General features: G+C 41.5%; 1 long non-coding RNA gene across 1 annotated transcript in view; it reads left to right on the plus strand.

Annotated features, from left to right (window-relative positions):
- The first annotated feature begins 23,492 nt into the window (after positions 1–23,492).
- Positions 23,493–25,665, plus strand: part of LOC122178703 — a 25,705-nt gene continuing 23,532 nt past the window's right edge. The window contains exon 1 of the long non-coding RNA XR_006178424.1: positions 23,493–23,691. This is a non-coding gene — a long non-coding RNA (uncharacterized LOC122178703). The remainder of the gene's footprint in view (positions 23,692–25,665) is intronic.

Raw genomic sequence — 25,665 nt, forward strand, 5'->3', positions numbered from 1 at the left:
TGTATCTAAAGTCACTCTAGAAATCTGTGGTTGTGCTGGACATACATTCAATGCGCCCTTTCCATGGCCTTTTCTAGAGCTGCAGCAGGAGCAGAAACCTCCTGATGACATACCACTGCACTCTTGTAGAAGAGGAAAGAACCCCATCTATTTACATTTCTCCACACAGCCTTGTGCAGCACTATGCACAGAAATTTGGACAGCATTGAGCCATCTTGCAGAGGTTCCTGAAGTAAAGATGACCTTTTAGCAACACCTTTGTCTTGGTTTCAAGTACCCTACTGCTCTACAGAGCTGGTTAACCTAGGCAGAGGCCTATCTATAACACTGGTATCTCTGCACAGTGCAGCACGGTATCCTGTACCCACACTGCACACAACGGGGTCACCTCAAACTGCAGAGGTTGACAACACTACATTACCATCGGAGTCCATTTCCAGGTGCCAGTGGGTTCACAACATCGCTGGAGAAGATGCCAGAGGTGATGTAAAGCACCTGAACATGTGTGATGGGCTCAGCAAGGCCAGGGTAGCTTAATGGGGTGGGCAGCCCTAATAGGGAAGTTTAAAGGAAGGTGGTTGAAAAAATAATCATCTCTTTGTGAATAGAAGGCATGCGTGGATCAGGAAACACATGGAAAGCAGTGAATCCTGCCTAAAGCTCTAAGGCATTATCATGAAACCTTACATTATGCTATTGCAAGCCTCTTGGCACTGCTCAGAGAACAGTAGGCATCAATCTGTCTGGGGATGAAATTATAAATAAGCAGATAACCAGTGCATGAATAAAACAAAGTGAAAGCAATCTGCATATCACAGGAATCTGTGACAACTGACACCTTTTCCCACAGATGATTGAAAATGGGAAAAAGAAAAATGAACGGTGAAACTGAAGTACAAATGAATGACTGAACTGATGGGAAAAGAGAAGAAAAAAGAAGAATTTTGAAATAGTGAAACATCAGGCAAGCTAAAGAGCTGACTGCAGTAGAATAAAACATTTCCTTGATGCAATATCACTGCCTACCCAGAATTTGCATCAGGGACTGCATGGACCTCTTATTTAATTACATGCTGATACACAATCATGAGACCTCCTGGGAAATCTTGCAAGGCCTTGTGACAAATACTAAATTAGTATTTGCCTTCACTATAAATATAATCTCATCAAAAAACGTTTCATGTGTTCAAAGAAGCCAAGTTTGAAAAAGACTGATCCAGCATCCATAAAAGCATCTATTGTGGAAAAGAAGGTGCAAATGATCAGACTTTTTTAGTTGGAGTATGCCGTACAGAAGGGGTTATGTGCATAATTTCATATGTAGATACAACCACGACACTGCACACGGAGTCTGATTGAAATGCAGCTGCAGTTCCTCAACTATTTTAAATGTGAGCTGCCATCCAAAAAAGTGAGTGATGTTGTCTGGTGAGGACCGGATAGAGTGAGGACCAGCAAGACAACTGATTTCATCTCCTTCCCTACCCATGCTCACACAGCCGGAGCTCATCTAGCTTGAAGCACAGATTCTTATTCTCACATATTTTCAGAGGGGAAATCTCTTGTGTGAAGGCAAGACAAGGGAAGAAAAAGCATGATAAGGCAAGGCAAGGCAAGGTATGGTAAGGTGGCAGGGGTCACTCAAGCCTGTACAGTTTCAGAGCTGCAATTAATCATGTCCAAGTCTGTCACTTTTGCAAAGGAGACCCCCTGTCCCACAAAGCCCTCACCTCAGTAGAGTTAAAACAGCCAAGACACAGAGGGATGTGTGTTCTGCCATGGCATTACTGGTGAAGTCCATGACTAGAATGGTATTTCCCTTTAGATGATTCTCTTCATTTTCTTTGTTTCCTGGGAGGTTCATATTGGATAAATGAGCACTTGAATGTTTATTCAGTCCTTTTAGGCTTTGCTCATCAGTGGGGCTATCAAGTTTACTTAGCCTCACCAGAACAAGGGCATAAAATAAATAAAAATTCTGGTGAACCTTTGTTATGATCTGGCAAGTTTTTTCTAAGATAGCAGTCAAGCTTTTTCACTGGGTGATCACTGAACCAAACCAACACTTTTTTTCTGATGTATTATATGGCTTAATAAATTCATTCATTTTTTTTAACTGAAACTGCTTGCCAGTAGAGGAAAAATTTGGACTGCTAAATGTTAGTGGCCTTGGAAAATAAAAAGTAAATATTCTTTAATTTAGCCTGCCATTTTGTCATATTTCATGGGCTCTTGTGATGCTTTTTTTCGTGCTGTAGTTATGAAGGATGCTTAGTCAGACTTCCTGAAGACAGTGATAAAGTTCTCTTCGTACGTGGTACCAGAAGCTTGATGAGGAATGAGTTCCTTGCTGACCTCCCTATGCTGTGCAGCCCTCACATCGCCTCCAGTAGGAATAAGTAGAGAGGCCTCCCAAGAGGAGAGCTGGATTAAAGTTTAGAAGAAAGCTGAGTGGTTTTTTTTTCCTCTCAGCATTTATAGTTACAACACAGATATTTTCTCCAGGATTTAGTCCTCTTCAGAATACTGTTGTCCCATATCTCACATTTTCCTGTAAGTTGGAGAGGAGATATCAGAAATGTAGGATGACTGCTGTGTTTGGTGAAAGTATTGTCCTGCAGCAGCTCAATGAAATGTAAATAGGGTGTTTTTATTAATAGCACGTATGTTGCCTTTGTGTTATAAATCACTGCATTGGGACCGACTGCCCTGATTTGGAATTCTGCAGGCAGGAGTCTCAGCTGCAAGTCTAGAATAACTGATGGGACAGAGAAAACATCATTCCTTTAAATCATCTTAATAGCTACATACTCCTTGAGTTAATGCTGAGGTAAATCCTAGAGAAAACTCTGGGCTTCTCTAAATTCCATTCAGTTTTGCATGCTCCCAAAGGTCATGCCAGGCTGATGATCTCTGAGGCGTGGGGACATTCGGGTCATGCTGCCTCTTGCTAATGTGGGAATTAGGAAGGGCACAGTTCACAACTCCCAAACTTCGTACAGTACCTGGAAGTCACTCTGCTGTGGCTTTGCTATCAACGTGCAGGTCTTGTGTCATCTCTTCTAGGATGGAGGGCAGCACAAGGACAGGCAAAGGGCAGATGGATCCTTGGCATCTGTCCTCCAAGAATTACAGTGTTTTTTGCTCTGTTAAGTGAAGCTTGAAGTCTGGCTCAGGTAACACAAAAAACAGTGTTACAATGATCCCACTGAAAGGAGAGGCTGAATTCACTTTCAGCAGATTTCTGTTAATCTTTTCTTGAGCTGTACTGTGTGGTTATTGCAGGGAGAGCTATGCTGGCTGCATGGGAAAGAGCTCTTACAAGGAAAATTGAAACAGGGAGAGGTTTTCTCTAAAGCAAAGGAACATCCATTTTTTCAGGTTTTAGACATGATCAGGCGCATCAGAAGATATTGACCATTGTCACATCCGGACCTCGCCCAGAACAGGGTGTTGGGTCAGCAGGACACCACTGCTGGGAAAGAGATGTCTTTGTCAAGAGGACCAGGTTGACCACAGTGGGTGATCACCTGCCAACCCCTCCTTCCTGCAGTACTGCACATTCACCCCATGGCTGCCTCTGCTTCCACATCCTCACATGTCAGCTGCGTCCTCAACATGGAATGTGCAGTGCTCCCCACAGATGTACACCTAGGATGGATGCAATGCATCAAAAATGCAGACTGAGCAACAAAGGAGTCAGAATATAAGTACATTAATGTGATATCTCCTGTGCCTCTCACAAGTGTTTTCTTGGCTGTGAGTGTGAAGAAATATCTGGGAGGTAAGGTGGTGTTCAAGGACATTTCTCCAGCCCTGGAAAAAGATATCAGATAAAAGTTTCGGTAGTCTTTTCAAATGGTCTTTTATACTTCTTTCCTGCACTTTGCCTTTGAGATGAATTTTCCTGATACAGCTCTCATTGCCATGGTGTTTGTATTCACTTATGGCTTTGCCATCTGCAAACAATTTTACCATCCAGAGCTTTCCACACCTTTTTGCCACACATATTCTCATTATATAAGCAGTAAATTGCTGTATCCTTTTGAAGCCCTGACCTGTTATTAATAGTTTTGTTTTATAAGTGCAGTTTGAAAATCAGGACATTCTTTGTGCACTTACTCACCACACAGGCTCCCAGCCTTTAGATCTTTACTCAGGAGAAATGCCAGTGTGCTTGGAAGTGTCGTTTCTTCGATGAAATATATAGACTGATCTTTCCGTATTTTTACTTTGAGAGGGATTTGCTTTGAAATCCTTGATACGTATTAAGAAAGGACTGGAATCTTCTATACAGTTATGAAGCTCCACAAGTAGTATATTTAATAAGTAAGAGACATACCAATTTATTTATTTTTAATTTGAGTGGAAAAGTAAAGATAGAATATTAGAATTTCAGATTTTAAGTCTATTAAGAAGCTGACAAGGAAATTTTGAGAGCAATAAGTCATGGTAAAATGTCTCTATGAGCATTAGTGCTGCTGACAGAGCGCTATTCTCATGTCTTGTGTCAGATCAGGACTGCACCCTCTCTGCTCTGTGCACGCTAAGGGTTAACCAGGAAAGGCAACAATCTATCTCAGCTAACTGAAAAAGAAGTAAGAAGATTAATGGCCAATGACATCCATTAAAAGAGAGAATACACCATTGAATAATTAAATTAAGGGTATCCATAATGCCATTAACTATAAAAAATATTGAACAAATTCAACTTTGAAAAATTGCTTTGGCAGGTGGTATGACTACTTTTTGTACTAATATATACTGCAGAGATAGTATATTCTAGAAAAATTGCTATCAAGCATAGCAATACACTCACTGTGTGAATTTCACTCCCACCCGAAGACTTCCCAAAGGTCAGTGTGTCATTTAAATCCTATGACTGAAATCTTATCCCTGTTGCATTAATAGGAATTTTAACACTGACTTCAATGGAAACATGCTTTTCCCCGTATATTTTGAGAGGTAATCGAGCCCAACATGATGAATAGACCATCTGTACAGTCATGAATCTTAGCCACAGAAAACATTCAAGTCTAATAGGGGAGGAAGATGTAGGACCTCTTTCAAGCAGGCTCTAAAGGGCTGGTATTTCACTGTCGCAGGTAATAAGAAGACTTGTGATATCTAGAAAGAAAAAAAGAAGTGTTTTAAAAAAATTTGAAAAATACTCCATTCTTCCTTGGAAGTTTCAAAACACTGCTGGAAAAGAGCTTGATTCTATCTAGTGAAGTTTTAAGGCGTGTATGTGTGTTTGTGTAATTCCACGTGAATTACTGCACTACTTTCACACGTAAATTCTATATCTGGAGAACAACACCCATTTTTTACAATTTTGAATTAGCAGATGATTTTTAAATAAATTGAAGTAATTCCACAGAATACCAACATCAAGATGTTTGCATTTTCCTTCTGTCTCATGCATTCCTTAATTCTATCTTCTTGAATATAAGTAAAATATTTAAACACTTAATTTGAGTTATTACAATACCCTCCTCCTGTGAGGTATTTATATTTCTATAGGTATTAATTTGGAATGGAATTTGGCTTGTTTCCATTTTAGGGAGGAACATGTAATGCTGCTATATTATTCTTCAGCCATGTTAAATATTAATCCAACTAGCAGCTCGTTTATGTGATCCCAAAATAGAGCTTCCTGATGCTCTATTAGTGCTATTCCTGCTGCTCTATTCCTGATGCTCTAGTGGTTCCTACTACACTTTCTTCCGACAGCATGTTTTTTTCTGACTTCCTCCAGTTAGGAAGAAAATTCCAAGTAATCATATTTTTTATAAAAATGCCCATACCTATAAACATTTCTTCTTCCTTGCCTTGCCCTGTTTTGTGATTTGGTCCACCTGAACAGTTATTGAGCTACTGAATCATATTTTTCCCACTTTTGTTCCTTTATTGATGCCCCAACTCTGAAGACATTCAAGGCCAGGATGGATGGGGCTCTCAGCAACCTGATGGAGCTGTAGGTGTCCTTGTTCATTGCGGGCGAGTTGGACCAGATGATTTTTAATGGTCTCTTCCAACTCAAATGATTCTGTGATTCTATGATTCTATGATCCTGTGATTCTATGATTCTATGATTCTATTCATGCAGACAAGCTGGTTGCAATTAGTAGGAAAAGACCTGAGGATTCACCTCAGGATCCTTGATGTTACTATGGTTGGATAAGGAACACTTGACTCTAGCCCGAGCTGCCTTTGGAGAAGACACCTACAGAGCAGGGCCACAGCGGGAAGGAACCATTAACTTTTGATACTGCATTAGTAAGTCTTATGAGGGTAATGGCATGACAGGAAGCATAACAAGGAGACATAGAAATGGCCTTGGATGACCCCAAAGAGCCTGGTGTTGGAACCTGGGGCTTCAGTGGGGACTGAAAGCATCCAGCTCTTCCATCTGCAACTGAGACCTAACTTTGCGTTCACCATCTAGGGAGGGAAGCGCTGTCCTGGAATATTATGTCTGTTTTGGTCAGTGGTGTGGGAACAAAAGGCTGACCAACCAAGCAGTGGATCTGTCCATCTCACTGGTACACAACCTGCCAAGTGTTTCTGCACAGCGCTGCTGTGTGGCACGTGCCCAAAACCTCTTACTGAGGGGCATCTATGGGGTATCAGGGCATCCCTGCTGGAGCGGAGGTTGGGCCGGATGGACCTACAGGTCCCTACAAACTTCAGCCATCTTGAGATTCTGTGATTTCCTGATTAAAATGCTTTGCTTCCTGGTTTGTGTAGTGATGGCACTGCTGTGGCCAACATCAAGCATGGGGATCAGCATTTCCTCCATCCTCCTCTACTACCCAATGCGCCATTTGTCAAACTGCAGATACACACAGCTCTGAATATTTTATTCACACAGCTTCTGCCTTTCACGTGACTCAGGAAAAACAAAGTAAAATCACCAAAATCTCCATCCTTACATAATAATCTCTGCCCCCTGGCAGGGGCCAACCTATCCCTCTGCAGAAGGTGGTTATGAGATGTTTAGCAGCCTTAAAGTGTATAGTATTAGACAAATATAGTACCCTGTCATTTTGCAACCTATTTTTTGGTAAATTAAATCTGAATTATGTCAATTTCAGTCTATTTTCCTGCAAACATGCCATGTTAGTATATGTAGCTAGCAATTTAGAGAGTGGAGAAATGTTTAGCAGTGCAGGGAAGCACGCACATAACTGACACCTGTTTTATACAAACCTCATGCTCTGTATACAGGCAAAGTTATAAGGGAGGCATTTGTGGGGATCTTTGTTTTTATTACATAAATGCTCTTGACAGCAGAGAAACCTGCCTTGGTATGCTGATTTGGAAATATTTTTAAATATCCTGCAGGCGTATAAATTTTGGAAACTCCACAGCAAATAGTAGCTTCCGTATTAAACAGACAGGAATCGCTCTGTTTAAAATACACAAGGGTTGAGATACAAATCAGTCCGTGTCAGGAAGGCAGAGTTAAGCTGATGGTAAATCATCCCTCTCAGCTTCAGGCACGGTTGCTCAACACAAAGCACAGCACAACCCCCATTACTTCAAGGACAGCAGCCCAACAATGGATTTCTCCTCTGTGTTTCTACTGTTGATGTTTGTCCCACAGCTTCCGCTTTATATAAGCAGGCATTTCTGTATTTATGTCTGTAGGCTTTATCCTAATATTGAAGCGGAGACAACCTCTGGCGGTAATATGCATGGAGGTATGTCCTAATAAGGTGGTCTGTTTGTTACTTCTTACAGCAGCCAGTTCAGTTTCTTTGAACTTCTGGTAAACAGATGCTTGAGTGCACCATCTAGCTGCCGTGGCTGTAATCCTATTGTAAATATTGTTTTCTCACTGGAGAATATTGCTAGGTTCTGAGTTACTACTAAGATTTTCCTTGGCAGTAAACGCATCATCTGAATTACAATCGGATGTCATTATATCATCTGCAACATCTGTAGTCAGGATATACTTGGCGTGTCAAGGTTGGGGGGAAGGAGAATGCATCTTCAGGAACACAGCAGTGCTTGGGAGGAGAGCCGCAGGGGAATGAGGTTGCCTCCCAACACAATGCTGCTTTCAAACGCTGTCTGTGCAGTGGGGACTGGCCCCTGGAAACTATTATTTTAGAAACAACAACAAAAAACATCACTGTTTTGGGGAAACTTAGGACAGTCAACTGTAATTGCAAGGTCTGTAGAGGAGCACAAATAGCAAATAGTAAGGATAATGCTATGAGAAAGGGAGCAGTGGCTCAGGTGGGGCTTCAGAGACTACTTAGGACAGAAATGGAATCACTTCTGCAAGAGGGTGACTGTGTCAGAAGATTCTGTTCCTGTATTAGATAAAAAGTCCCAGCTGATTCATATTCTGGTCTCCTGCTTCTGCAGCATCCATGTACTCCCAACCTATGGCTGAATCAGAGGATGTAGTGTGGAGCCTGGTCCTGCTCCTCTGGATTTATTGCTGCAGCAGGATTTCTTCCTGCTGCAGCTGGAGATAAGATTTTATTTTTGCTTCAGGCTCTTCAATCATAAGGCTGGCTTTGTGCTCATCATTCTGTGTCATTCATGTCTATTGCTTTCTCTGTTCTAATAAACAACAGGGGAAAGAGAGTGACTTCTAAGCCCATTCCTGTTCCTGTGACCATCTCAAGTTGGTGACTGCCATTAAGGTATATTGAGCTTGTCTATTGAATAGATGAAAACAATTATTGTAATTTTGTTTTCTTCATTTTCTTGATGTCTGTTTTGAGTGGCAACTGCAATATATATTTTATAAGGCTCACTTCATTTCTGACTACTATTAGAGAAACAGAATAGCAGAGCGTGTGCAGAGAAGGAGAGGAGGAATTTACTGTCAAGGAGTGAAGATGAGAGACTGTCCCAGACCCTCAGCCATGCTTCTGTCAAGCAAGAACCAGATGTGTTGCAGATTCTTTTCAGGAATTCTTCTACAACCCTCAGGGTAGAACATCCCTCTAAGTAGCCTGAGTCACCTAATCCACTGTGGCATTCTCTTAGTTTTTCAGACGTGCCAGAATGAAAAACATATAATCTATATCTTTTTCTTCTGAGAATTTTTTTCCTTATGATACTGCTTGGAAGACTTGGGCTTCTGAAGATAGACAGCCCTCAAAACATACCTGCAGAGGGGCAAGAATGATACAGCATGAAGCAGAGAAAATGAGGTTTTGACTTAAGGGCAGGGGGGGAATGAAGACATTCCTTTCAATTAAACATGTTTTTCAAGGAATATTTAATGATATTCCGCTGGGTAAGATAGCTTAATCATTTCTGAAGCTTGCTAGCAGAAGCAGAAGTGGATCAATGGAAAATAATGCTTTCTCAAAGCTGCTCAGGTAAAAAGAAGGAAAAGAAACAGTGATATTACCATGCTTTGGAAACTTATAATTTTAGGTGTAGGAGAAAATAAAAGTAAATGTTTCATTTATGAAAAATTAACTAAGAGTCTTTTGTCACCAGTTTTCTTTCAGTGAATGGCCATTTCCACAGGGCTATTCCACACCAGTCACAAAGCTCTGAGGACCTCAACTGCCCACCTTACCTGCTTACAACAGGCCCCTTCTCCCAGTGTGCAAATGCTCAGTGCTCTGCCCTACTTAGCAAGTGAGAGTTGGAGCAAAACTCCCAAGCAATTGAAGTATTATATGCGTGAAAGCCTGTGAAGAACTCTGAAGTGATTCCTCCCCAAACTAGAACCACCTTGATATATATTACAGAGCCAATAAGTTGAAAAATAAAGCATAGGTTTTCACACTGGGGTCACTTCAAGATTGTTAAGTGTTGAGAATTGCTTCACATCAATACATCTATTCTTCTATAGTTGAAATATATTTTTAAGACTAATTACAGTGATATATGTAATGTTCTGGTATATTTTCCTTATAAGAGTTCATATAACTGAATTAAATTTTGATTTGTATTTGATATGTGTATATCTTTTTAAAATAATTGTATTCACAAGAACTCAGTAATTTCACAACTATTATCTCTGGTGAACGCAATATTTCTGGTAATAGGATTTAATTTTCTCAAACGCAGTGAATGATTTCCAGCATTCAGTTTGCACTTCTGTTATGTTTTAATTCTATAAATGATCGGCTTTTCTTTTAGTGTGCACAATATTTTTAATTTTCAAATTAATTCAGATGAATCATATCTTGCTGAGCCTCTCTCCTGCTGATGTAAGTACGTAAAATTTCTGCATGAAGGTTTTTTTGGAGAGATTTCATACATTCTTTGTTGAATATTTGAATTTCTTTTTTTCTGCGCGTATACCAAAATGCAGATGTTACAGTATATTTACACATGCATAAAAGACAGAGTGATTTCTTATGTATATGTAGGAAATACTGAGCGCTAAAAGGTATGTTGATCTTCACAGTTATTTTCAGCAACATTTTTTTTATTTATTATCACCCCATAAATCTCATGATCATTTGCTGATGGAGAGTGGGCAGGAAGCTGGGGAGCAGCACACTTTTCTCTTTGTGCTCTGGGGAGTTGCTGGGCAGCTAGATGTTGGCAAATTTGGGGATGAGAGCCAGGCAGAGTCAGTATGATGCAAAGAAAATGTTCCCTCATCCTCTGCCCCATGTGTGTAACAAAGCAGCCAAGGGAGGATGTACCAGGAGGACAAGCATGAGTGATGGGAGCACTCCAAGCTGACCTCCAAGGTCAGCAACTGAAAGTCCAGTTCTTTGCTAACTTGGTAAGTTTCCATGACTGATTATGCTGAAGTTTTCACTATTACCATGGTGTTTTCAGTCCTTTCTTCTATCGTTTTCATTTAGGAGGTGGTAGGATATTTCCCTGTGCTAGCAGAGGTGACTTGTTCATAGAGCCACTACAAAAGAGAACCTTCAACAAGAAAAATTTTAAGCAGTCCCATGTTACACCATCAATTTTTACTTATGAGCTTTAATCACTCCTCCAATCCGCATGTATTTTCACTACTAAATTTCACTGCTAATTTGTTTACTGCTAGAGAACATCCTTAACTTGTTGCTAGAAAAAGCCCTTTGAAGTAAGCAGCCCAAACTCATCCCATCACACTTGAACCATATTGTTGGTTGGTCTGAGCAGGGAGCCTGGCTCCTGAGGCTGCTCTGGCAAGAGCAGAGCAGCAGCAGCTCCTGCACAACTCTGAGCTCAATGACCTGCAGTTCCGTGTCTGCACTGCTTGCATTAAGTAGCCCCCAGGGGCTCAGCACCAAAATCAGTGAAGGCATCAAATGAAACTTTTGAATTCATTTAATGGTCTCAAGTTACACCAGAGGAAGTTTAGACGGGACATTAGGAAGAATTTTTTCGTGAGGAAAGTGGCCAAGCATTGAAACATGCTGCCCGTTGAAGTGATAAAGTCCCCATCCCTGGAGGTGATTAAGAGATGTGCGAATGCAATACTAAGAGACATAATTCAGTGATAGGACTCAGTAGGTCAAACTGATGATTGGACTTGATCATTGTCAAGGTCTTTTCCAGACTGGATGATTCTATGATTCTGTGGATTTTAGCACTTCTGTTTTTGCCATGCAACAGGCCATGATACTACAGATTACTGGAATCCCAGCACTGTGCCAGAGCTGGGAGACAGAGTGTATTATTTTGGGCTTAATATACAACTCTGCTGCCATGTAGACATGAAACTGCGTTTTCTTCACACATTCATGCTTTGAAGTGCTTTTGTCCAATCCATAGAATCATTTGAGTTGGAAAGCACCCTTAAAGGCCACCTAGTCCAACTCCCCTGCAATGAACAGGGGCACCTACAGCTAGAGCAGGTTGCTCTGAGCCCTGTCTAGCCTGACCTTGAATGCCTCTGAGGATGGGGCATCCACCACATCTCTGGACAATCTGTTCCAGTATTTAACTATTCTTATTGTAAATACCTTTTTCTTATATCCAATATAAATCTACCTTTTTTTAGTCTGAAATCATATCCATTTCTCCTGTCACCACAGATCCTGCTAAAGAGTCTGTCTCCTTCTTTCTTTAGTGTGCCTTTAGAAACTGAAAGGCTGCTAAGGTTTGGTCAAGGCAGCTTTTGGGTTCTTTAGTTTGTGAAGGCATCCATGCATTCACACTTATTGTCCAGTGAAGGCCAGTAAACTATGGGAGATGAGTACATCTGAATCAGCCTTTTTTAATTTCCTTGGATCAAGGCAGGCATGCTCATACTGTGGGCTTTCTGGAGGCAGCCTACATAGGTTGGAGGGGGCAGAATATGTTTCAGATGGATATGTTTCAGGTGCTCTTCCCTGCATTGCACAGCCCCTGTGGGCTCTCCCAGGACAGAAAGCTCAGTTCAGTAAAGATAGTGGAGAAAAGGACACATAAGTGATAACATCAACAGCAATAAGAACTGAGCAGCACAAGAAACATCAGTATGAATTTACACTCTTTGGAGCATCCTGCTCTGGCATACATCAGCCATGGCTGTTAAGGAGGGCTAATTCCATAAAAAGCAGCACTGCTTTCTTTCCTGTTTCTCTTGCCCACTGTGTCTACAATGACTGTATTCTTTGGCATGTGGAGTATTGGATGCCTTCACCTTACTCCATAAGTGGTGGGAGTTGGAGACAGGAGGCTTTATTTCCAAGGATGTGCTGACTTGGATGAGGTGGGTAATCAAGAGCTTACAGAACCCCATATTTTGTGTGTAATTTCAAATAGAAGTTAACAAGCTGTAGGAAAAAATGCTGTAGAAAATTCCTTCCTTGAAGGAACAAACACATGAATGACCCCTGCCTCTTGGAACCCATCCAGAGCCCAAGGCCCATATCTCCACCCCAGAGAGGAACACAACTTTCTGTCATTTCTCCTCCCACATAGTTATTTATCTTCACAGTTTCCTTCCACCAACATGCCATTCCCTGGTAGCCTCCCTTCAGCAGATTCCCAGTATTCCTGCAGGCATCTTCCCTTAGCTTTGCATCCTCTTTCCAGGCCCTTTGAGAGCCAGAGCTGGCACCCATGAATCTCACTGCAACTGAACCTTAATTTCAGAGTGCTTGTGTACATGATTTAGCAATGTCATCTGAGTCTGAGTGCAAAATGTGAAAAGGGCACCTTGATACTGCCATGTTTTCTTGCCTGCCCTCTGAGGGAAATAAAAAGCACAGACAGGAGCCAAGCTGGCAGAAGCAGGATGCACTGCCTTCTGCACCAACAGCATTACCAGGAGAGCGCTGGCTCCAGATGCACTGCTTGTCCTGCTGAGGAGAAAGACAAGGCTCTGGTTGATTTTCCAGCTGCAGAGGTGAATTGGCATTTAGCAAAGTGCTCCTCCTGGTTCAGTGGAGTACTCCAAAGCTGGAGAGTGCAGAAGGGGGATAAATACAAAACAACAAGTTGTTATTTTTGACAGGGTCAGTTTCCTGACCACAATCACACCAAATCCTTCACGGGTGACTGTCACTTTCACAGGGTGAAGGTATTCCTCTCTCTCATATTCTCCCTTCGCCTTGTCCCTTCTGCTAAGCATCTGGTGCCGACAGCGAACCATAAACCACCCTGTCTGCTGGAATTTGGATGCCTTATCCTAGCAACTGGTGCAGAAAATGAGATGGGCACCTTGGAGCTCACAGGCATTCAGGGTCAGCACTCTGCCCGCTGGCTGCCTTTGGGAAGCAGAACTGCAGTCACCTGGTGGGGAAGAGCAGGAGTAATTGCAGGAAATTGACTAATTCATGCACAACGAAGCTAATCATTTACAGTGGACTAACACAGATGTTCTTCTGCAGTGCTGACCAATTTCTTCCAAGGCATGTTTTAAGGCTAACAAGAGAGGAGTGCAGCTCAGTAGCTGGAACGGAAGATGTGGAATGGGTGCACAGATTTCTGCTCCCTAGCTCACTCCTTGAACTCTGCTGCTCAGGCTACCCTGTAGTATCACTGGTCATTGGTGGATACATCGTCATTAAAAGCAGAAAGTCAGGGGAAAGTTCAGTCTGGGGTTTCTGCTCACCAGCAGCTACTGTAGTTCAACATCTTTGTTTCCGCTTTTGTCCTACAGAGAGAGAGAGAGACCCAGAGACCTAGCTCTGTGCAGGAATGTGCCCACCCAGATCACACCTGCAATCCATTAATCTCTGTCTCTATTACCAGTAGTAAAGATACTGAATGAGTTCGCCTGAAATAGGGGGGATGATTTATTTTTGCCCCACAGCTTTTCAGTTCTGGTTTTTCTGCTAACTCACATCTTCAGGTAAAGAGCTGTAGGTACAGGTCTGTGCTGGCTGCTGCTGGATGGCAAATGGAAGTTTCCTCATTGCTAATTCCCAAGAAGAATGGCAGTGATGAGCTCATCAAGAGGAGAGAGCAGAGAACAAAACAGCAGTGAGTAAAGCAAGTCCTGACAGTGAATGACTGACAGGGAGACACTGGAATATAGAAGGAATAAGTTTTGGACACTTACAGAGAGGTGGAAGCTTTGCATCTGGTCTCAGTGTCACATGCTACTATAAACAGCTGGTTTCTATGTATGAATTTGTGCATGTATGAAGCTACAGTCACCAGGAAATAAAACAGTAACAGCATGGGCTTTAATGGGTTTTCAGAATCTCTGTGAGGAAAAACAGTTCCTAAAATCAAGATTCCCCTTTGGCCCTTAGAACTGCAATTTCTGAGTTGCACTAGCGGGCACCTGGCACTAACAAGATGACTGCACTGGGGGACACTGATATTTAAGTCATAAACAGGTACGACATGACAGAGCCTTTCTGCTGGGTGCCTTGCTTATACAACCATGCAAAAACTTCCTGGAGAATAAATTACCCAGCCAATTTCCCCTGTTTTCCTGTTTGTAAATTGCTTCTGAGTAGCTCCTGTTTTCCTTGAATGTGCTTTTAGTAAATATATCAGGCTGTGGACAAGCAGTTTATTGTGAACGCTCAGTTCAAGAGTCAAGTTGGTTTTGTGTATTTTAATTTTGTATAAAAGCTATTTCTATTTTCTGGATGGATGAAAGTTAAGTCCCACAGAGTCTGGTTTCTGGTGTGAATGCTCATTATTAGAAGTAAACATTGCATTTCATGGTTTTCATTTAAAATTATTTCTTTGACAAAATAGCTCTGTCCCAGGGAGCTCTGTGATCCCATCTGAAAGGCAGTGCAAGTTGTGGTAAGCAGGAGATACAGCTCCCAGAGGGAGGCCAGAAATATCTGCTTAACACCAAATGCGTCTGTCAAACTTTGGGGATGCTTTGCTTGGTGTAGTTGCATCTGAAGCCTGAATAACACCAGCTTGGCACAGACCAAAGGCTGGGATATGAGTTGCACATGAATGTGTGTGGAGAGAGGACAAGTGTGTGGTGATTCAGATAGAGATGGTTAACCAGATCTTTTCCATTCGCGTATTATCCAGGAGAGAATAAGTTGCGAGTGCTGTAACAGTGGCCTTTGCTGACATTGTTCATTCAGTGCAGCACCCTCAGCATCACAGACCACAGCTAGTGCCAGGTCCTGCGCATAACAGCTGTGTGCTTTCCTGCGATGCACCTGCTCTGTTTTCATATGGAGGTCACTCCTGATGGTGCAGTCTGGGGAGTTTTGGACTCTAAACCAGTTAAATAGGGTAGGATGTGCTTTTTGGTTTTGCTTGCATGAGAGTAGGTATACCTGTTGCTGTTGGATTTAAACTGATCTTCAGCTTCAGACTCTGACCCAAATTACCCAACACTACTGGTGATATTTTAACTATAAGCATCTGAAATGTTGACATCTTTGATGTCTTCCACAACTGTTAGAGAAAAACAATTTTTTTTTTTTAATTCTTGAAAAAGGTGTATGTTCAAACTATTTCTAATGTAGCTATTCCCATTATTCTTACGTGCTGCAACAAATGTTCAAGAATATTTTAACGAGAGTACAAGAAGACTGTTCCTTTGAATAGAAACTGAAGACTGGCTTTATTGCTTTTCATTACGCCACTCAGTTGCATTCCACAAACACTTGTGTTTACCAGAGTGCTTGTAAAAAGAAGAAATGTTGTAAACATGCAAGTGAATGTAGATTTATACAAAAACTTTCGCCCACAGAACATTAAAGTAGCTGCCTTAGAATGTCTCTTTTGATTAGGGGGAAATCTGGTGAGGGAGTAGAAATACTATATAGCACTGATCGTTAGTGGTAAAAAATCTAAATAACTTCACTGACTTTGGTGTAATTATTCTGGATTTATAGACATATGCTGAAACCAGACCCATGCCTTTATTTTTACAGGCTTTTATTTTTTATTTTTTTAATCTCAAATGGCTTTCAGAGGAAATCACTTGAGTCAAAGTCTGTTCTGTTTGTTTGTTCTGTGCTTCATAAAATTGTTAAGAATGTTTTAGTCTATGTCTGATTATGGAATTGAAGATAATGTAATCGTAAGGCTTAGTAAAATCACATAGAAGAAAATTATGTATATGATAAGGCTGGGAAAATGCTATTGTATTTATGGAGATACCTGATTTTCGGTGAAGTCTGTCAGGAAAACAGCAGGTATAGGCTGCTGCACTGTGTGGATTTTCCTTATCTGCAGCCTTAGAGCAGGTTGCTGCACTTCCTCTGGGTGTCCTGCACTAGAGACCTCAGCACACCCAACAGTCAATGGCTTCTGAGTCATGTCACTTCTGTCAGCTATCTGGAAACCAGGACCTGCATGACACTTAATTGTTGCTGGCTTATTAAAAAAAAAATGAGAACTATTTTCAAAGAGTCATAGAAATATTGAAGTTGGAAGGGATTTAGTTTAACTCCTCTGCAAAGATCAGGGACACCTACAGCTAGATCAGGTTGCTCAGAGCCCCTCCAGCCTGATATTGAATGTATCCAGGAATGGGACTTTCACTTCCTCTCTGGAAACGTGTTCCAGTGTTTAGCTAGCTTTATTGTTAAAAACTTATATCCAATCTAAATCTCCCCTCTTTCAGTTGAAACCATTTTGACCTGTCCTATCAAGCAGACTCTCTGAAAGAGTCTGCCCCCTTCTTTCTTACAGCCCCTCTTCACACAGTGAAAAAAAAGCCTCTATCAGGTCTCTCAGAGCTTTTTCTTCCCAGGCTGAACAGCCCCAGCTCTCTCAGTCTGTCCTCATAGGAGATGTGTTCCATCCCTTGGATCATTTTTGTGGCCCTTCTTTGGATGTACTCCAACAGGTTCACATCTCTCCTGTACTGAGGACTCCACATCTGGACACAGTACTCCAGGTGAGGCCTCACCAGCACAGAGTAGAAGGGTAGGATCCTCTCCCTCACCCTGCCGTCCCCACTTGATTTGATGCAGCCCAGGAAATGGTTGGCATTCTGGGCTGCAAAGGCACATTGCTGGCTCATGTCCAGCTTCCCATCCACCAGTATTCTCTTTTTGGCAGGACTTGGCTCCATCCTTACAATCCCAGCCTGTACAGAGAGCAGAGGTTGCCAGATCCATGTGCCAAACATTGCACTTGGATTGAATGAACCTCATGAGGTTCACCTGGGCCCACTGCTCAAGCCTGTCCAGGTCTCCCTGAATGGCATCCCTTTCCTTAGGCGTGTGAACTGCCCTACACAGGTTGGTATCATCCTCAGAGTTGCAGGAGGTTATTTCAGGAGGGACACTTCTCCTCCAGTCCCCACCTTCCAACCCATCCATTCAAGCGTTATCTGAAGAGATGTCACCATAGAAGACTGAAGCAAAAAAAGTTATTGAGTACCTCAGCCGCCTTCTTGTCCATTGTTACCAGCCTGCCTGTGTTGCTGACTAAAGGGAGTACACCTTCATGGATTTTGTAGCCCCTAAGATACAAAGTGGACGACAAATCTCTGCAAACCATAGATCTTGCACGTGGACAAGGATCTACCCCAAGAGAGTGGGTAGCCACAGAAATTAGTGAGTTTGTGTGATAACCACTCATCCTTGTGCCAAGCAATCAAAAGTCCAAAAAACTCTGGGAAAACAAACTCAGGCTGCCAGTGATTGACCTGGCTTTGATGGTATTCCCTCAACTTACCAAGAGTGCTGGGGAACAGTAGAAGATTCTTGGAAATGGGAGTGTAGGCCAGGAATCCTTAAGAGGAAGGCATAGCCTTTGTTGTTTTTTTTTTTTATCCAAACAGAATTTTCTATCAATGTGGGTATCTGAATTTGAATCAAAGTATTCTTTTAAGAGTTCTAAAGGACAGTATATCCTTCTCCTTTCCCCAAAATTTACTTAATTTTATCTATGACCACAAATAAAATTATTAATGCTAAGCCACTTCTCTTAACAGATTCTGCTGTGCCTCTTTGTGACACTAACACATCATGATAGGGATAAGGTGATACATAGTAGGTTCACAGATTCTGTCATGAGAGATTTTTAACAGGCTTTATTTCACATTCAGGAAAACAGCATGTGAGCCTCAATGCAGAAAGCAGATTTTGTTCAGTTGGCATATAACAGATTCCAGAATTCTCCATGAGAACAGAGAGCATTTGGCCCTGAAGAGTACAGAATTTCCACAACTGTTAAGTTTATTTAATTTTATAGGAAGGATGTTTGCCCACAGGTTCAGGTACAACAATTACCTCAGACCCGCTTTGTAGGTCTGAGTGGGTCTTTGTGAGTGGAAGAGAACTGCTAAAGCCTGAAGAGAAACTGTGGCAGGAAATCTGAACAGTGGGAGCAGAAGGGTTGCTCAAACCAGTTGTCTTTTGAAGACTGCAACATGTGCTCAAGCTGCAGCTGTTCAGCTGTTACTCTCCAGTCCATGAAGATACTGAGTCAGGAGCTTGCCTTCTACATTTCATATGAATGCACCTTCAAGGGAGATAATGAAGGGACAAAGTCTCTCATCCTTGGATCAGTAGCTGGGGTAATTCATTGCACTTTGTTTCCTATCTGTCCACAAGAAGAACAGTCCTAAGCATGAGTTGGGCCTAAATTATCTACTTCATGACCTTGCTGTTGAAAATATGATAATTATTGAGACTCACTAACCATGGCAAGAGAAAGCTACAAATAAGACTTGGTAATAATTCCTTTCCAGAATTTACACACTTTCAATCCATTTATCAAAGCATTTGCAAGTCCCATTTCAAAGTCATGGAAATAATAACTAATATGGAGTGAAAATAATGATATATATTTAATCAAAAGTTAGAAAATGCAGCGAATAGCCACGGGCAATGACAATCTGACTGCACTAGAACAAACAATTCACAAAACGAAGTTCCCACCCCAGAGATTCTATATTCCCAAATGAAAATTGAAGCAATCAAAAATGGGTCAGTGAATAGTGCATTATTTAATTACTTTCAAGAGTTTTTAAGTAAAATCCTGTATCATGTGACTGTATCTATACATTATTTAATGGCCAGAACGTGCAGTCAGGTGATTAAGTAAAGAAATCTACTCTTAACCTCAAACCATTAACAGCTGGTTGAGCTGAACATGTGAAACTGAATTGGAGGAACTGAATTGTGAGGGCTGGTTGTGCTTCAGTGAGTTGAACACAAAACCCTCTCTGCAGTTATTAACTCAGATAAGTCAGTTCACTCTGGCTGCATTTCTGTCATTTCTTCTCCTTCACATATGTGCTCTATCTACTGCATTTTAGGCACATCTAACTCAAGTATTAAACTTGAAAATACAAGTAGTCAGACAGACAAAAAACTGTCAATTGATCTTTGTAAATGAACTATTCTGCCTAGCCATAGATTTTGCAAAAACTAATCAGCAGCATGTTATAATATGGTACAGGATCTTCAGTAAATTATACATATGACAAGTATGGCTCATCTAGCTGGAGACAATGCTCACCAGAACTATCCTAAATGCATCACCACAGTATTTGTCCATGTGTATCACCTCAACAGGAATTGAGACCATGACGAGAAGTCTGAGCAAACAGCAGAAACAAGCAGTAAGTCTCACTGAAGCAGCAGAAAATGCTACTGAGGAGAGAAAATAAATGATTTTCTGTCTTGCCGGCAGTCAGCTACTCCTGACAGAAATCCTGGTGTAACCAAAGCTTTTTTAAATTGGCTATATAGAGAGAAAGATACTTCCCAGATTCTCTGACAGCAATCTGCGTGGAAGGAATGACAGCAATTGGTATAAGATTTTTCCTGTACAATAAAAACATTAATTTGAGCAGAATTTGACATTCAAATCACTGCAATAATTTTTGCAAGCTAGGTATGAGAGTGCATGAGAGTGACCAGCGCCACTAGGAAGAGCAGACCCTAGCTATGTTTGGCCACACATTCTGTACTCCAGGAGAAATACCTTTTTTAGCTATTGTTCTGCTCCTGCTCCTGCTCCTCCTCTGTGTTCAATGCTTTGATTTCCTAATTGAGTTAGGAAGGCCACATCTGCCAGCTAAGATGAGATTTTTCATCTTTGTAAGTGCCATCTACTCCTTTTTAATACTATCTTGAACTATTCTTGCTATCAGTGAAAGAAAAAAAAGGTTTTTTTTTTTTGCCAAGTGTGGAAGCAAAGCTGAGAGTTTCAGGAAAAGACAGAAAGAGAATGAAAGAAAAAGAAAGCAAGCAAGAAACTACGTGTATGTATTTGTACCGGTTATTTGCGTTATTCTCACCTAAAAGAAGAGAAAAATAAATGGAAGAAATGTCTGGTTTAATCTAGGCTCCCCACTTACATCATAGCAAGGTTAATCAAAAGATCTCAGTAGGGACTCCCTTCACAGTCTGCTTCTGTTACCATTTTAGGGTTACTCTGCAGGAGCTTTGCTGTGTTTTTCATCTCTTCTCAGAGGCAGCAGTTTTCTTCTATCACTGTGTACAGTACCACTTAATAGATTGAGGATGTGAGGAATTTCCTGGCATGCAAACAGAATAATATAGTGAAGATAATAGATTTTGACTTTTAATACATTTCCACTAAACATTCTGCATCTCAGTTCTTACAGCATTTTTATTTTACTCACAGTTTACTGTCTGATAATTCCCAATGGACTCCTTTTCCATTTCTTATCTGCTTTATCTTTTACTTTTCTTTTGACCCTTCACTTCCCTTTGACTCTTTTGCCTTTCTCTTGTATGCCATCATTTTCTTCTGCTTCTAATTCCTTTCATTCCACTCTCCGGCATTAGTTTTTGCCTCCATTTCTTTCTTCATGTTGTCCTCTTCCTTGCCCTCACATCCTTCATTTTCTAGAAAATTGCCACACTGGCAAGAATTACTGTGGAAAGACTGGAGATACGCATCCTTTGGGGACAGAGGAATTTATCAGCAATCAGGCCTACGTACAAAAGCCAGTTTCTGTTTCAGAAAAAGCTAAAGCACCTGGAGAGAATTATTTGAAGACTGCAGCTTGAAGTCAGCTTAGCAGTCAAGGTGACAGGCTCCTCTTTGGCTATGTTGTAGGCTGGCTCTGTGACCTTCAGTAAAATACCTAGCCTTCATGTGCCAGGATGAGCAATTTATCTACCTGTTAAAATTACCATAACAATATTTCTGTCTTAGGAGTGCTGCAAAGTTTAATTAAGCTTGGTAAGCATTCAAACATTCCTCATTTAGTGTAATTATCATCATTATGTATTAACCTACAATTACATTTTTTGAGGCAGTAAATGCTTTAACTACTCCCTTTCAGTCTTAAACATGACAGCATACTTTCACTACATTTAGCCAATAATTAAATTGTTTTGGAATATGTATTAATTATGGCTGGAATTACAGTGATTGGCTGAAATCCTTAAAGGCTCTCCTACCACAAAAGCCCTGAGCAAATACGCAGCTGCTGAACCCACCCAGCTCAGCTCAGAGCAGAGGAGCTGAGGGGAGGCCCGATGGCGGCTGCAGCTCCTCACGGGGAGCGGAGGGGCAGCGCTGAGCTCTGCTCCGTGTGACAGCGACAGGGCCCGAGGGAACGGCATGGAGCTGCGTCAGGGGAGGGGCGGGTGGCGGTCAGGGACAGGGGCTGCAGCGGAGGGCGGCGGGCACGGAACGGGCTGCACGGGGCAGCGGGCACAGCATCAAGCCTGACAGAGTTCTTGATTGTTTGCTGCCAATGAGCTCGGTGACTCCTTGTGAACAAGGCTGTCCTTTGGCAAACTTCACTCATTAAAACACTCCAAAATATCTTCGTGTGTCAGCATCCGTGGCCTATCACCACACCTCCATCTTGTGCTTGCTGGAGGATGCACAAAGGATGAGGTTCATCCCAAAAGAAAGATGTCAGAGCTGGAACTACCAGGTCTGGCTGGGCAGCTCCTTTGTGAGTTAAATGCATTCTTTGACTTTGTGGGAGAGTCAGGGGAGTAGAAGTGCTTTGGCTTTGGGCTTGCTATCAGCTCTCTGCCTTGTGTAAGCACCTATTTGACGTAATTCAGTTATATAAATCAGAGAGAGCAAGATTTCAACACAGCTTTGCACAAGGATTTTGCACAAATGAAATCCAGGTAATTCATTTTATCAGAAGTGGATAAGCCTCTTTTGATTTCTTCTCGCTAAAAATATAAGCTAACATTTTGTTCATAACTCTGAACCACTCCCTTCAAGATATTTCCAAGTTACTTTTTCCCTCAAAGACATGGATAAGATCTCATTTCTGAGGCTCTCAGCTGACATGGCTTTCATATGAATTCCTCCCCCCTGACAAGGGAAGCTAAAACCTACTTCTCCCATGCATCTCAAAGTGAAACTCAGTACCTTTTTGTCTGACTGTTTATCATTTCTTGCAAATACTCAAATCCATTTCCTTTGGAAAAGGTTTGTCTTTGTATGACAGGCATACAAATAGGTTTTATTATAGTACTCTATTCATTGGTGCAGCTTAGCCTGGAGATAAAAAGGAATTCATTTTCTAGATTTTCCCTGAACGACAGCTCTGCATTATCAGAGTTCTTAACTCAAGAATAATAGGAAAGAAAAGAAAAAAAAGAAAAAAGGAAAAAAAAGAAATAGGAACTGATATATTGTATCTGACTTCGTCTTAGTGACCCAGAACCGGAGCTTCTCCCCAATGAATTGAATCAAAGTAGCATCAAGAGTGCAAGATTGGCAGAAAAGTGCCAAGTTACCTGAATTTCAGTAATGGTAAGACAGCGCAATCTTTTCAATACTAATGGTGAACTCTGCTCAGTTACCCATGATGTTGTATCTAACATTAAGGTCAGAAGAACTGTATTTTCTTTTCCTTTTTTTTTTTTCCTTGACAGTCTTTGACATGTATAACTAGGTTTCTTTCCTTAAAAAAAAAAAAAAAAAGGAAAACAAAAAACCCATACTGTTCTACTAAGCCCCTTCTGACCTGGTAAAGGTAAGCAGCCTATTACGATTGTGAAGAATCAGTGGATAATGATCTCTCAATTTTTTGTCTTGCCTATTTTTTTTTTTCCTGAAGCTTAAAGGAAACCACTTCAGGAGTCTCTCTGGGCACATTGTTTGCTGTAACTACTCTTGCCACCTTGGCCATTTCCTGTCAATGTGTAAGCTGGTTTTGTAGAGCTATTACATAATGCTGTACAACCAGTGCCAGAGGGTCAAAAGTACATATGAACATAACTCTTACTTCATGCAGAGCATAGAAGAGGGTCCTCTGATCCCAGCTGATGACTGCTTTTACCTGTAGTAGCTGCGATGGCTCATCACGTCTACCAGTGGGTATTCCTACCACATGAAACTTGTGTCCACTTTCAAAATTCCTACTTGAAGCAGACTGTCCGTGGCTCAAAACAATTCTGGAAGTTGTGCTGACTGGTATGTATTCCAATGGTATAATTTTTGGCATAAAGAGAGATTTAAATGTGCCAGTGACTGCAAGGGTTGTGCTGATTAGAAGAAAAGACAGAGGATGGACTGAAAACTTCACATGTTCTACCAAAGTCAGTGTAAATATATTTAGGAACAGAGTAGCAAAAATAAATTAAAAAAAACTACCTAGAGAAGATTCACATGACCTGCCTCCATTACACTTCTCGTTTTCAAGAGCTGAGCTGCTGAAATGAGGAGACTCCTGTTAATAGACATTACGTAGTCCATGGCCCAGACTGGATCTTTCCTCCAGGGCTTCCTGCATGGTTATGCAGACTAGACAGGTTACACAGTTCTGAAAAGGAAGGTTCTATCTTGTCTTATGCAACCACTGAAGAGGAGGCTCAGGGGGGACCTCATTGCTCTCTATAACTTCCTGAAGGGAGGTTGTAGTGAGCTGGGGGTCGGCCTCTTCTCTCGTGTCATTAGTGATAGGACCAGGGGGAATGGTTTCAAGCTACGGCAGGGGAGATTCAGGCTGGACATGAGGAAGTATTACTTTTCAGAAAGGGTGGTCAGGCACTGGAATGGACTGCCCAGGGAGGTGGTGGAGTCACCGAGCCTGGGGGTGTTCAAGAAATGTTTGGATTTTGTGTTGAGGGACATGGTGTAGTGGGAGCTGTTGGTAATAGGTGAACGGTTGGACTGGATGATCTTTTAGGTCTTTTCCAACCTTGGTGATTCTATGATTCTATGATTCACTATGTGCTTACTTTGGCTCCAACCATCCTGCTCTCGAGCACCTCCAGGGATGGAGCATCCACAACTTCTTTGGTCAACATGCTCCCTATAGAGCAAACAATAGCAGGACAGTAGTATCTAAACACCAGTTATGATGTGCAGGCACAGTATGTGGATGTTCAAAGTCCCCCATTTTCCAGGTTAGTCCCATTACTATTGCTAACATCTGTGTTAGAGGCAATAACGTGGTCTGATTTTATAATGTATTTCCTTAAGTCAATCAGTAGAGCCTTTTTAACTCAATCTAAGTAAAAAGCTGAGTACAAATCAAATAGAATGATTTTAGTGTGGTTTTTTTTTGTTTGTTTGTTTGCTTGTTTTTTAACTGGAGTTTCTCTCTTTTCAAGTTTAGTGAGTCAAGAGATATTTTATCAAATGTCCTGTGTAAAGTGCTTCATAGAGCATGTTTCTTCTTTAACCATATGTATGGTTAGGTCATGGCCTGAACCAGTGATTGAGCTCCTGGTGAAGGGGCATAGTCAGGCCTGGGAGCACAAGTGGAAGCAATTCACCTGTCTGAGCAGAAGGGGGGGAGCCTGGATCCGCCCCTCCATAACATTATTTAAGGGCTGGCAGCCACAAGGGAAGCATCTCTACTTAGAGGCTGCTTCCTTTGGAGTGTTTGGTGAGTCTTGATGCTTGGAAAAGGGTAAATGGTTCCTTCTTTATTACTGGATTGTGATCATTACCTTTCTTGGGTGATCTGAAACTGGTTTAAAGCAGCTATATCTGCTGCATGTATACCTATACTGTACCATTAGAGCAGGAGTAATTTTGATTTTCTTACGAGGAAGTAATGGTAATTTGTATACTTTTTAAAATAAGTAGTGCTTCCAAATGATTAGACAGGCATTACTGAGCTGGCTGCAGGAACTAATGCTTCTCAGGGCAGCCTCTAAGAAACCTGAACTCCAGACAGTGCGGGACTTCGGGGGTGACACTGATGACATTTGATTTCTTTAGCTGTACTGCAATTGGTGTTTTTAGTAGTTTAGCTAGGCTACGAGTGGAGTAGTATTGCCTTTTGAGTTTCTTTCTTTCTTTCTTTCTTTCTTTCTTTCTTTCTTTCTTTCTTTCTTTCTTTCTTTCTTTCTTTCTTTCTTTCTTTCTTTCTTTCTTTCTTTCTTTCTTTCCTTTCTTTCTTTCTTTCCTTTCTTTCTTTCTTTCTTTCTTTCTTTC

The sequence above is a fragment of the Lagopus leucura genome, unplaced genomic scaffold, assembly GCF_019238085.1.
Source record: "Lagopus leucura isolate 7727_CA_CO unplaced genomic scaffold, USGS_WTPT01 Super-Scaffold_100002, whole genome shotgun sequence".
NCBI classification, from domain to species: Eukaryota; Metazoa; Chordata; class Aves; order Galliformes; family Phasianidae; genus Lagopus; species Lagopus leucura.